We start from the raw sequence: 12,413 nt of genomic DNA on the forward strand, positions 1-12,413 counted from the left end.
CACCAGAAGGGCCTAGCTAGTGCGCATCAGTCCCTTCTCTTCCATACTTCCATAAACATTCAACAGCCCCGTAACTGCTGAACTAGCTTAAAACATTGCTCTTGTTCCTTAGAGAGCCCGCTCCCCATGGTTGAGGATTCACAGAAACCTTTAAAGAAATTTTTTAACAAATAAAAGAACCTTTTTCTGAAATTCCTCCCACCGCAAGCACAGTGATTACAAAACCAGTCTCAATTTTGCCTTTTCTCCACGTGTACCTTTAAATCCTTGTGCCAGCAGACGGAGGCAAAAAGCAAAATTAAAGGGGACACAAGAGGCAGCTTAAAAGGAGGAATTTGCTGAGGTGCCTGTAAACTGTCCTGTAACTAGTTGATTTTTTAAAGCTGATTAAAGGGAAAACCTTTGCTCTTTCTCCTAAGCCTAGACCTAGTTGGCAAATGCTTGGGAGAGGGAGCAAGGCTCCTGCTTACTAAGGAAGGTACAGTTGCAAAGCGGTCACAAGACAGGGCAACCTAGGAAGAAAACCCTTTTCCTCTGAAATCCAACACACCCTACAACATTCCTGAAAAGCACTCAGGGTCAGGGTTGTCAGCCCTTACCTGGGCTAATTGCTCAAGTACTCCAACCAAGTTGGTGTGTTGTCCATAACGACCATGGCTCATAGCCCTGGGTCCCTGTTCATGGGTGCCAGCTGATGCGGATCCTGGCTCATGGGGTCCGGGTCATTGTGGATAAAATGAGACATTCACACAGACTACTGAGTCTGGTGGAAGAAAAGGGACAGCATGGCTTTTCTCTCAAGGGGAGCCAAAGCCTCAGCCCTTACTCCAAAGAGCTTTTATTGTCTTACTGAGCACATTACAAGAAGGTCCTCATTTACTATGCACAGGTTGGTTTAGGTGGTTACCTTTTACAGAAACAAAGGAGTCAATGCTGCTAATCACATCACAGAAGAGGGATATTTGCAAATGAAAAGGCAAAAGTAGCTGAACCAGTTACACTCATCCTTGGAAGGTTTAACATGGTTTTTAGGAAGTTGCTTTGCAGTAAATGTCCTCAATTCAGGGTGAGGGAGTTTTAGCAAAAAGCAAGACTCATAGTGGCCTAGGCACATTGCAGGCCTGCTTCCCCATGGGAGAATCTATCTGTGGGCATGGGTCCTGTGTATCTCCTAGTGGGAGCTGGGCCCACATTACGTAGAACAGTCTGCTACAGCCTGGCATCAGGATGAGCAAAGGCCATTGTCCCTTTGCTGAGCTCTCCCTCTACAGAGCTAGTAGGCTGGTGCCATATATGAAGCTCCATCAACCTGGCTGACACTGTGTGACCCACCTTGGAGCTCCACAGAGGCTCTACCCGACCCAAGCTATGGGCCCACCCAAGCTGCTTTTCCATAAGAATGGTTCCTAAATCCTATCAAACAAGCAACAGGTGGTTTGGCAGCTAGATTAGAGTCACAACTTGGCTTCACTTGGGAATCTTCAAACCCAGCAGAAATAGCAGCCATCTCAGATTGCTTTATAGCTCAGGCAGGGTACTTCAGGCAAAGCACAGGTGAGGGCTGATCTTGACCTCTACCACCCAGGAAACCCAAGGGTTGATGTACCCATTGGACAGCTATTGACCATGTTAGAGCACCACCACCCTGCCCCTGCACAGCTGATCCTCCACAGAGGGCAGAGATTGGTGGTCAGTGGTCACAGCCACTCCTTGTAGCAGAATCACTTGGGTACACCCTTATCATTGATCCGGGAACATCAACCAAGCTTCAACTAAAAGAGGATGCTATATTCAGCCCAAGCAAAAGGCACATCTCAAGTACCCAGCTTTTGTGATAGGGGAGGCTGTGCCACCATGTTACAGAACAGACAAGGGGGGCCTGAGACAATATACTATTATTGAAAGAAGGCCCCGGGTCCGTTTTGTCCGCCACCCTAGGAAAGACGTCTCTCAATGCCAGAGATTTGTGAAAAGGAAAGGAAATGTTTATTTAATGCTATACAAACTTAAAGTAGTGACCTAATGTCTTTATCAAAATCCTAAAGTCCCTTAAAGCACCCACAAACAGACACAGTCCTTCCTTCCTTTCCCCTTTGCCCAGTCCAGAGTACCGTATCTCAGGAAAGGAAAATGAAGTCCATGGCTCAGACAGTCCTCTGGTTCTTAGTTAGTCCTCCATCTCGACTGGGAGACCTCCCTGGGTACCCAGCACCCTCGGCTGAGTCGCCGGGATCTCTGCTAAAACCAGGTGGTGGTTCCCCCTTCTAAAGCTGCGGGGGTCCCCACTCTGTCCAGGCCTCATGGTTCCCCCTCTCAGGGCTGCGGGAAGGGGAGAGTCCCCACTCTGCCAAAGCCGCGTGGTTCTCTCCTTCTCAGGGCTGCGCATGGCTCTCCTTCCTAAAGCAGCATGGTTCTCTCTCAATGGCTGAGGTCCTCCCTATTCTGCTAAAGCCGCATGGTTCTCCTTCTCAGGGCTGTGCATGGTTCTCTTCAATGGCCGTGATCCTCTCTGCACCTCCACAGCCACATGGTTCTCTCCCTCAGGGCTGTGCATGGCTCTCCTTCTCAAAGCAGCACGGTTCTCTCTGGGATGCAGGAGTCTCCACTCCGTCAAAGCCGCGTGGTTCTCTTTTAGGGCTGAGGGAAGGGGAGAGTCCCCACTCTACCAAAGCCGCGTGGTTCTCTCTCAATGGCCGCCAAGTCTGGGTTTTAAATCCCTGCAGCCAATCTTCCTCTGCAGCCTCATTTCCGACTCCTCCCACACTCGGCTTCACATGCCAGAATTCATATCCTTCCAGCTTTACTGGGCTGCCATCTTGAGTCTGGGCAGGCGTGGCCCCATGTCCTGGAGCCAATCTTCTCCGAGCTCCCACGCAGGCGCTGTAGCTTGGGGGATCTGCCCCCAGTCACGTCTTGGTGGGGAAGTTACTTCCATTCCCCTGGCTCAGAAATGATCACAGCTATTTAACGTATCTAAGAGACCAGCCAAAGGCTATAGATATGTTAAATGACCACACCAGAGGGTAGCTGCAAGGCTGTTGCTATGCAAAACAGCTCTCAATGGCCCTGCTCCATTTGTCCCTTCCCCCAACCCACACCATTGGCGGGGGAGGGGGGGGGCTGGAGACATCTTAAAATCTCCTGGATACCTTAAGTTCTGGACCCCATTTCAAATGCCCATTTGGGGTCCCCCCTCTTGGCTGCATCCTGTAACAACCAGACCCCACAGGTCACCTACTACATTAGGCCACAATCAAGACATGGAGTCAAAGCAACTCTACCTAATACAAAGAAACAAACACAGGGAGGCTGCCAAAGCTAGGAGACAAAGAAACATGCCCCAAATAAAAGAACAGATCAAAACTCCAGAAAAGGAGCTAAATGAAATGGAGATAGGCAATCAGAAATTGAAATCAGAAAGGAACTAGTCAGAAATGAAGGTTATACTAATTGAAATGAAGAACAATTTACAGGGAAATAACAGTAGAGTAGATGAAGCTGAGAATCAAATCAATGCTTTGGAACATAGGAAGTAAAAAACAACTACACAGAAGAAGGAGAAGAAAAAAGAATCCAAAAAAATGGGCATAATGTAAACAGCCTCTGGGACAACTTCAAAAGTCCAGCATTCATCCCATTGGGGTGTCAGAAGAAGATAAAGAGCATGAAATTGGAAATCTATCTGAAAAAGGCGTGAAAGGAAACTTCCTTAATTTGGTGAAGGAAATAGACATTCAAGTCCAGGAAGTGCACAGAGTCCTAATTATTATGGATGCAAAGAGGCCCACTCCAAAACACATCATTATTAAAATGCCAAAGGTTAAAGAGAGATGCTTAAAAGCAAGAGAAGAGAATTTAGTTACTAGAAGGTAACCAGATAGGGGGGAAAGAGGGAGAATCCTTGAAGAGGTGAGGGAATTAAGAAGTACAAATAGGTAATTACAGAATAGCCATGGAGATGTAAAGTACAGTATAGGAAATGGAATAGCCAAAGAACTTATACCCATGGTCTGTGGACATGAACAATGGTGGGGGGATTGCCTGAGGGATTGCAGGATGGAGGCCAGAAAAGGGGAAAAATCAGGACAACTGTCATAGCACAATCAATAAAATAGAATTTAAAAAACAAATACATACATATGTTCACCAATTAACCTGTACAAGACTATTTGTAAGAGCCCTGCTTGTATTAGCTAAAAACTGGAAATAACTCAAATGTTCATCAACAGTTAAGTGAATAAAGTGACTATGGTGTAGTCACACACTGGAATACTACACTAAATTGAGAATAAATGAACTAATACAACCACCTACAGCAACATGGATGAATTTCACAGAATGTTGAGTGAAAGAAGCCAGTGCAAAAAATACATTCTTTATTCTTTATGCAATTCCATTTATTATATTTATGTTCCATTTCCATTTCCATTAATCGTATTAATGGAAATTCCATTAATTTCCATGTATATATAGCTTTGTATAATTCTATCTATATAAAATTTTAAAATTAGCAAGCCTAGTCTGTGCTTTAGAAGAGAAGATCCCTGGGAAATAGCTACTGGAAGGGACCTCAGTGAGATCTGCCAGGGAGCTGGCAATGTTCTGTGTCTTGTTGTAGGTACAGTTACAAGAATATGTTCAATTTGTAAATATTTAACAAGCAGTATACTTATGCTTTCTACATGTGTGTTATTCTTCAATAAAGTTTTGAGAAAATGTCAAGTCTTCCAGGATTGGGTACCAGGATTGGGCCACAAGCTTATAAGTGAATTATTTAACCTTTTCTGGTGGAGGCTGGGGTCAGTGGGGGGTGGGGGAGGTGGTCTGAACATGGGGAAATACTTCCAGTGAAGCAGAACATATGATGATACTCATTGGTCAGAAATCATAAAATACTCACTAGATCAGGGAAAAGGGGAGGAGAAGGAGAGAAGAACTTCCATTCTTAAGTGCCAAGACCTGTGCTGAGTACATTTGCTCACATGAGTTTAAGTGTGTACCATGCCCAAGGTAAGGACTGCTGAGGAAACTGCAGCACAGAAAGGGGCCAGGACACATACCCACATCTCAATGACTCCAAACCCATGCTTGCAGCCTCCATGAGTAGCCCAGAGCATGTGGAAGCTGCTTACTATGTGGGAGTAGCTGCTATTCTAGGGTGCTCTATCTTGGTGACCTCCCAGCAGAACTGTGGGGCAAGCTGGCAAGAGAAGGCTGGGCTTCTGCAGGTGTGTACACACTGCCCTCTTGCTCAGCATCTGAGCCTTTAAATTGGCACAGCCTGCTTCATAGCAATGGAAATATTGCAGCGTTAACAAGGCAAACTTAATTAAAACAGCAGTACCTTCAGGGAGTTTTAATTTGGGGTAGGCACCAACTGGGATAAAAGAGACATTCAAACTACTGAAATTGTGCAGTTTCCCCACCCAACTTGCTACCATGCAGACTTCAGTAAAGATGACTTCCCTTTCTAATTATGACCTCCAGATGCCTACAAACAAGGACTTCGCTGCCTAAGAAGGGTTCAGTGTCTACACTTGGAGTGCTAATAGCAAGAGAGGGAGGACGTGTGAGGCAATGAGGGATGGTGAAGAGGCCAGCTGCCCTGGTCCAACTTTTGGCTCCACTTCTTAGTTACTAACTGCAATGAGTTACTCAGCCTTTCTGAGCCTTAGTTTCCTCATCTAAACAGTAAAACGATGGGTTTTTGAGAGTATTACATTAGAATATGTGTGTGCATATGTATATAATGTTATTTAGTACAGTCCTGGGCATATAGCAAGTGCCCAATTATGATGATCATTTGTTAGTATTCTGCTCACAGCTCAGTCAGTGTCCTGGGTTTGGCTTTGGGAAACTGATTTAGATGTTATCAAGACCTTGACTTCTGTTTAGAGAAATTTCCTCAGGTATCAAAGATCACAGAGCTAGTGAGGTTTGGTACTTGGTCAAGGTGGGGCTGGATCCCAGCTGGATCTTACTTTCAAGCCCCTCCTTCTTCATAGCACTCTGTTTCAAATGTGAGCTGTGTTTAGCCCAGAAGCTTGCACCAAAGTAATAACATGGCGGGCCCAGCTAGGCATGGAATGAGAACCCCTGTTGTTTCGCAGTGGATCATCTTCACACTGTTGGTTCCTCTTTTCCACTGGGCTTTCTACTCTGGCTGCTGTTCTTGGCCAGGGATGAGACAGGTTGTGGATTCCACAGCATCTGGAAGGTCCATTAAAGATTGAGGCATAAGAAGAGGTAGGAAAAGTCAGAATTATCAAGTTCACCTAAAAACAAGCTACAAGACTCCCCTTGGTGCACTTATTGCCTTCCCGTGCTCCCTCTGAGGTAACCAGGAAAGACTGGGCCAAGGAATTCCAGTACTGCGTTCCACAATGAATAGACCTAGGCTCCTCTGATGTCCAGATTCGGGTGACTTGAGGTGCATCCCTGTACATCCCGGCCCTGGCTTCTCTGCACAGCTTGGTTCCAGCCATGGGGTGTGGGGCTCAGATGTGGATTCCAGTTTATCTATACCTTTTGGGGTAGCCAAAGACAGGAGTTTTATCCTAATCCCCTGCAACATTCAATCTATTTATTGTTAAATTACGTGCATAGATATACTGATGTATAGGATGTACTAACATATTTTGTACATTGTGGTGATATGTTATAAAATATGGAGAAAATACATAAAGTACAAAAGGAAGAAATGGAAAGTAGAGATAAAGAGGCTAATGCTTCCTTCCCACACTCCTGCACATACAGTGCCTGGTCCCATTCTCTTTCCCAGACCGTATGCCCATGCATAGAAGAGCTCTGTCTTACCTAAAGAGCTCTGTCTTGCCCATGGCCAAGGAAGCTGCCTCACTGGGAAGTTGACCCCGCTCAGCAGCCCATTGTCAGGTGGCTGACAAAGGTGTACAAAAAGTCAACCTCCTGGGGTGCAAGCCACCTTCTAGCCCTCCCAGGTGGATCAGGCTGAAGCTAGACTCCAGCTGAGGCCACATCCTGGCTTAGCTATTGTTCTCTACTCCATTGTGCTTTTCTTCCTCTCCTAGGTTTCCCCTGTGTGTATCCCCTTAATAAGTCACTTGCACCCAAACTTTGCCTCAAGCTCTGCTTCCAGGAAGCCTGAACTAAGACAGGACATTATGAAACATGACCAGAAATATAACTTCCCAAACAGACACAATAGAAAATAAATGGAAACAAAGTCCGTATACCTTCTTTCCACACCCAGGAGGATCATCCTGCATGGCCCCTGGGTGGTGGATGGCCCGCTTCTATACCACTGCTACAGGTACACTGAGCCTTGGCAGGATCTGAAGCAGAGGAGAGGCTGGGTCAGATGTATAATTAGAAAACATGTTCTGGTTGCCCAGTAGAGAATGGAATGGAATGGGGGCCAGGCTGGATGCAGGCAGAGCAGTGAGGAGGCAGTTAAGGGCATCTAAGCAAGAGAAGGTAGCAACCTTGACTGGTGGGGAAGAGGGACAGTGGAGAGAAGTGGTCAATGGGGAAAGAATTAGGTGAGAGGACCTCCCAGCATGTGACAACTGAGGGACTATCTGTCAGGGAACAGGGCAGAAGGAAAGAGAGGAGGGGTGCTCACTGCCTTGTGTGAGCAGTGGGTGGACTGTGCTAGGTTCACTGAGAAAGGAAACTTGAGGAAGAGCAGGCAACTGGGGAAAAGAAGAGTTACATTTTGGACACCCACTTGTCTCCACCACTGAGCCATGTTCCCTGTCTTTGCAGGGAACTAGTGCATACAAGCCCCCATGCATTGTCCATCGTGGGGGTAAATGTTGGGTACAGAACACAAAGTGTATTCAAAAAGGCTGCAAGATCGGATTCCTTTATTTTCTCAGCCATTTGTTAAGTGTTTCTGTACACAAAGCTCCCTGCTAGTCCTGAGGCAGACACAGAATGAAGACACCATGGGGTTCACCTCGGGAAACTGACAGTCCTGATGAGGAGACAAACACTCAGGAAAGGCCCCAGTATCCTCACTACGAACTCTGCAGATTTGGGAGCCAGGCCTGTGGCAGTCCATCCTGGCTCCTCGATTTAATTGTTGGCTTACCTTGTGTATGTTATTTAATCCCTCTGAGCCTGTTTCCTCACCTGTAAAATGAGGATGAAAATATGGTTACCTCCCTCATGGGCTATTGTGAGAATTTAATAATAATAATAATAATAATAGTAAATAGCAATACTAGCATTTTGAGCCTTGAAAATTCCATCCGTTTGTATCTGGCACAAAGTAGATTCTTAATAAGTACTTGTTGAATTAATTGAACTGTTGTCATGTGCTAGATGCTGGGGAAATTGATGCTCAATAAGTGATGTTATTTTCATGATTTGTTTTTACTATTGAGTCTTTTTGGCACCTCTACTGCTTTACCGTTTTTGGTTTTGTTTTTAAGAAGAAAAACACCCTGGAACTTTAAGTTTGTCATTCAAGGTGACACGGGTCATAAATGACAGGACAGGATCCAAACCCAGGATTCAGGGTAGGCCTAGAGCTTGCTTCCTCAGCTCAGAGATTATTCATAATTTGATGTATGTAAGTCAGGAGCCCAGTTCGAGGCATGCAATCTATGCTCACTCAGCTCCTGAAGCTTCTCCAAGCCAGGCTTGGACATCTGGACTCTTTCCTATAGGTAACAGGGATTTTCCAGGGGGATTGGATCAGAGGTCTACATGGTCGAACTTTCTGCAGGTCCCCACTGCCCATCCCCCACCTGAAGGAAAATACATCTGTGAGCAAAGCCTTGAGAACAGCATCAGTATAGAAAGAAATACAAATGTCCTCCAGTTTATTTCTTAAACTAGTAATTTGCCAAATTCGGTGTTTCGCTAATAATTCAAATCCCTGAGGGCCCTCAGGGACTAATGCACTGCAGTGGTAGAGAACTGCGGGGCCCCAGACCCCAGCACGCTGGGTATGAAGAACCTGAACCCAGAGCGAAAAAAGAAAAACGGAGTGTTAGTTCAAGCTTTTTCCACCAGCGTGCCAGCAACTAGAGAGCTGCTGAGGCCATTGTCTTAATTACAGAGTTTCTCACTCCCTGGAAGATAAAGCCATTTCAGGCTGGAAACTGCAGAAAGACAAGCTTCTGAAGCAGCAAGCATGGGGTTTGGTTGGTTGGGATTCATCTATTGTTACATAATTCCTGTAGCTTTCTCATGCACATGGGGAGAGGAGAAGTTCTTTTCCTTTGGCAAATGCTGAGGAGCTGAAGGCTTTTCAGGTTACCAGTGGCTGGGGTTCTCACTCACAAACTGCTGGTAAGATTCAAGAAGTCTGCAGACTCCCTGAAATGATAGGAAAACCAGTGAAACCAGTGTGTGTGTATGTGTGTGTGTGCACGCTCATGCACGTGAACATTTCCCTGAGAGAAAGGCCATGGTTTTAATTAGTTTGTCAGAGGGGCTGGTTCACATTTTGTCACCTGTTGGGAGCTTCAATATGTGGAATCTTAATGCAAAAGGCAAGAGGAGTTCACCAGATAAGAGTGGAAAAGGTGATTTGGGATGAGGTTGAAATAGAAAAGGAGGTTTAAGAAGCACTCATGTGGACTACGAGTCCCCTTTGCAGGAATCACAGTAAGTGAGCGTGAGTCATTCTGAAACTATTGCCAGGGTTGTTAGGCCACGTTCCTTGGATCTCAACAGTTCTCTGGACTGAGCCCCATGGATCCCGTATTGCAGCCGTACACAGAGACTTCTCTCCAGGTCTCACCTCTTCCATCAGATGCTCATCTCCTAGAAGGAAGGACTCTGGCTAACAGCACACCATGTCCTCCTCCCACTCCCAAGCTGTTGCTTGAAATACTTGCTGAGGAATAATTGTGCCTGTCCTCAGAAGTACTTGGTCAAATGAGTACATGGAAATTGAACTGGTATCTCATCGTGTAGTAATAAGGTTTTCTCGGGCAAGCTACCTAAGCATCCCAACCTCAGTTTCCCACCTGAAAAGTGGGGTGAGTGTCCCTTGTTTATATGATTGTTGGATAACTAGATGAGTAGGAGACTTCATGTGCTTCATGCCATATACAAGGCATGCAGCCTATCATGATTATTACTCCAAAAACCTATGTGTTTGAAAGACTGACCCTACTCAACTGTTTAAAAATTCATTTAGTGTCAGCAGCATAAATCTCAAATGGCCACTAACCTTTATGTTATTTTCTCAAGTAAAGATGTGATGAGAGCCTTCTACCTGCATTCTGTGTGGGGCTGTGATGATGCGGTTCTTGCCTTCACAGATTTCGTGGGGGTGAGAGGAGGTGTCGGCAGACTTCACAAGCTCAGTGGGTGATGCTAACAAGAAGAGGTAGATTCCATGAGTGCTCACCTAGATAGAGAAGGCTTTCCAGATGAAAAGACATGAAAGAAGAGGGTCAAAAAAGAGAGTTGGAGAATGAGCTGAAGAAAGAGCCTGAAAGAGGACTGTAGGTGAGGGAATGCCACATGAGAAACTCTGAGGCAAGGACCAGCTTGGTGAGGGATCCCAGTGTGGCTGGAGTGGGATGAAACCAGAAGTCCTTCAGGATGCCCTGGGCTGGATCTCCCACTGCAGCACCTCCTACCTGTTCTCCACATCACCATTCTTGGAGCTCTCTTTTCCATTCTCCCCACAGCAATCAGAGGGCTCATTGAAAAACATAACTTGGATCCTGTTTTTCCTCTTTATGGCTCCCTCTGGCCAGCTTGATAAAATCCATGTTCCTTTTCTTCCCTAAAATGCTCTGCTGACCTCACCAATGAGTTCATGCTGCACCAGGCTCCAGCCTGTTTCACCACGGATTGTGCTTCAGCCTCAGTGCCTCCTTTCTCTTCCTCATCTGGGCCCAGCTCATTCCCACCCCAGGGCCTTTGCACCTGCTCCTCCCTGGGCCAGGTATGCCCTTCCTCTGGGTCCTGGCCTAACTGCCTCCCTCCCTCCATTCATAGGTCTGCTGTCCTCTCCTCAGACAGGTCTTTCTTCTCTGGTTTCTCTACAAAGACCCTGCCATTGTTCTCTGCCATATCACCCTATGTGTCCTTCATGCACTTATTTTCTTGCTTATTTCTCTTATATTTATAATTCAATCTCAATGAGAGCTGGAACTTTCTTTAATTCAGCATCTTGGTTCTTCAACCTCACAGTGAGTGTGTCACCTATAGCAGAGGCTCAGGTAAGTGTCACTTCCCATGCCTTTCCCTGCTTTGCTTCTCCCAACAGAGAACTCACTTCCACTTTTATACTGTCTACACTGAGGACTCACCCTGGGTGTAGTCACCCCTCAACTACAACAAATGCACACCCACATAGTGCTGGGTCCTACTGGTGAGCATCCAACATAATGAATACAAGCTCGGGCTCGGGGGCAGCCTGTACTGGATTTAAATTCGAGATCTGTCTGAGCCTGGGTGGATCTGTTCCCATCTCTGAGCCCCAGCTGTTTTACAAAGGGATGGGGAGGGAAAGATAAGTATTCAAAGCACTCTGCAAAGATGGACAAAGTTAAGGGGCAAGCCATTCAGTCAGGGGGTGCCAAAACACCTTCAGACTACATTGGGAATGTGGGACCATTACTTCAGGTTTGCACACACTCAGAGCTGGCAAAACATACTCTCAAGCAGACAGAATACATAAGAAACAAGAACACAAGTTTTGAAAACTCGGCTCTGTTGAGGAGTTTTGCACTTCACTGGTGCATAGCACAGAGCCCTTGCTTGGAAATGAGGTGTATATCTTGATCCAAATGTTCTTCCCTTCAACAAGTCACCTAAGAAGCTGCAAACTAAAAGTGAAGTGAGATAATGGAATACAGGAGAGGAAGGAATATTTTTCCCAGTGTCCTCAGGTCATTGTTGATTCTGTGTTGGCCCAGGGTGTGAATGACTAGACATGACTATCTCTCCATGCCTACCGTGTTTGGGTGAAGTGTCTAATCCTGAGTTTGAAAAACAAAAACCCTGCCATTTTGTTAATAGAAACCTGGTTTTCCTGATCCCCAATAATGGATGATGAAGAAATGATATAAAAGAGTCTGCCTGGGGAGCCCACAGGACTCAGGGAGACTGCATCATGTGCTCTGAAGGTCTGAATGGCTGAGCTACTACTGTTATTTTGGTGGTGGTGGTGGCTATTTAATTGGTAGACCCCCCACACATGCACTGAATCCATCTCTTTGTTCAGAAGAAGTAAATCGTACTTCCAGAGGTGTAATTTTTCTAGTCCATGGGGTCCAGTGGGGAGAAGCAGAGCAGAGGCATGCAAGCAGATGGCTGCAGCTCAATAAGCAATCCCCATCGCATTCTCAAAACGGAAGCACTGGGCTGTCTGAATCAGGCCTTTCCGCAGCACGTGGAGTAGGACCTGCTTCTCTCAGCTCTTCAGTGGCTGTGTTTCTCCAACAGCATCAGGGCAG

Source organism: Phyllostomus hastatus, unplaced genomic scaffold (genome assembly GCF_019186645.2).
Source record: "Phyllostomus hastatus isolate PE091 unplaced genomic scaffold, TTU_PhHast_1.1 phas_scaffold_317, whole genome shotgun sequence".
Lineage (NCBI taxonomy): Eukaryota > Metazoa > Chordata > Mammalia > Chiroptera > Phyllostomidae > Phyllostomus > Phyllostomus hastatus.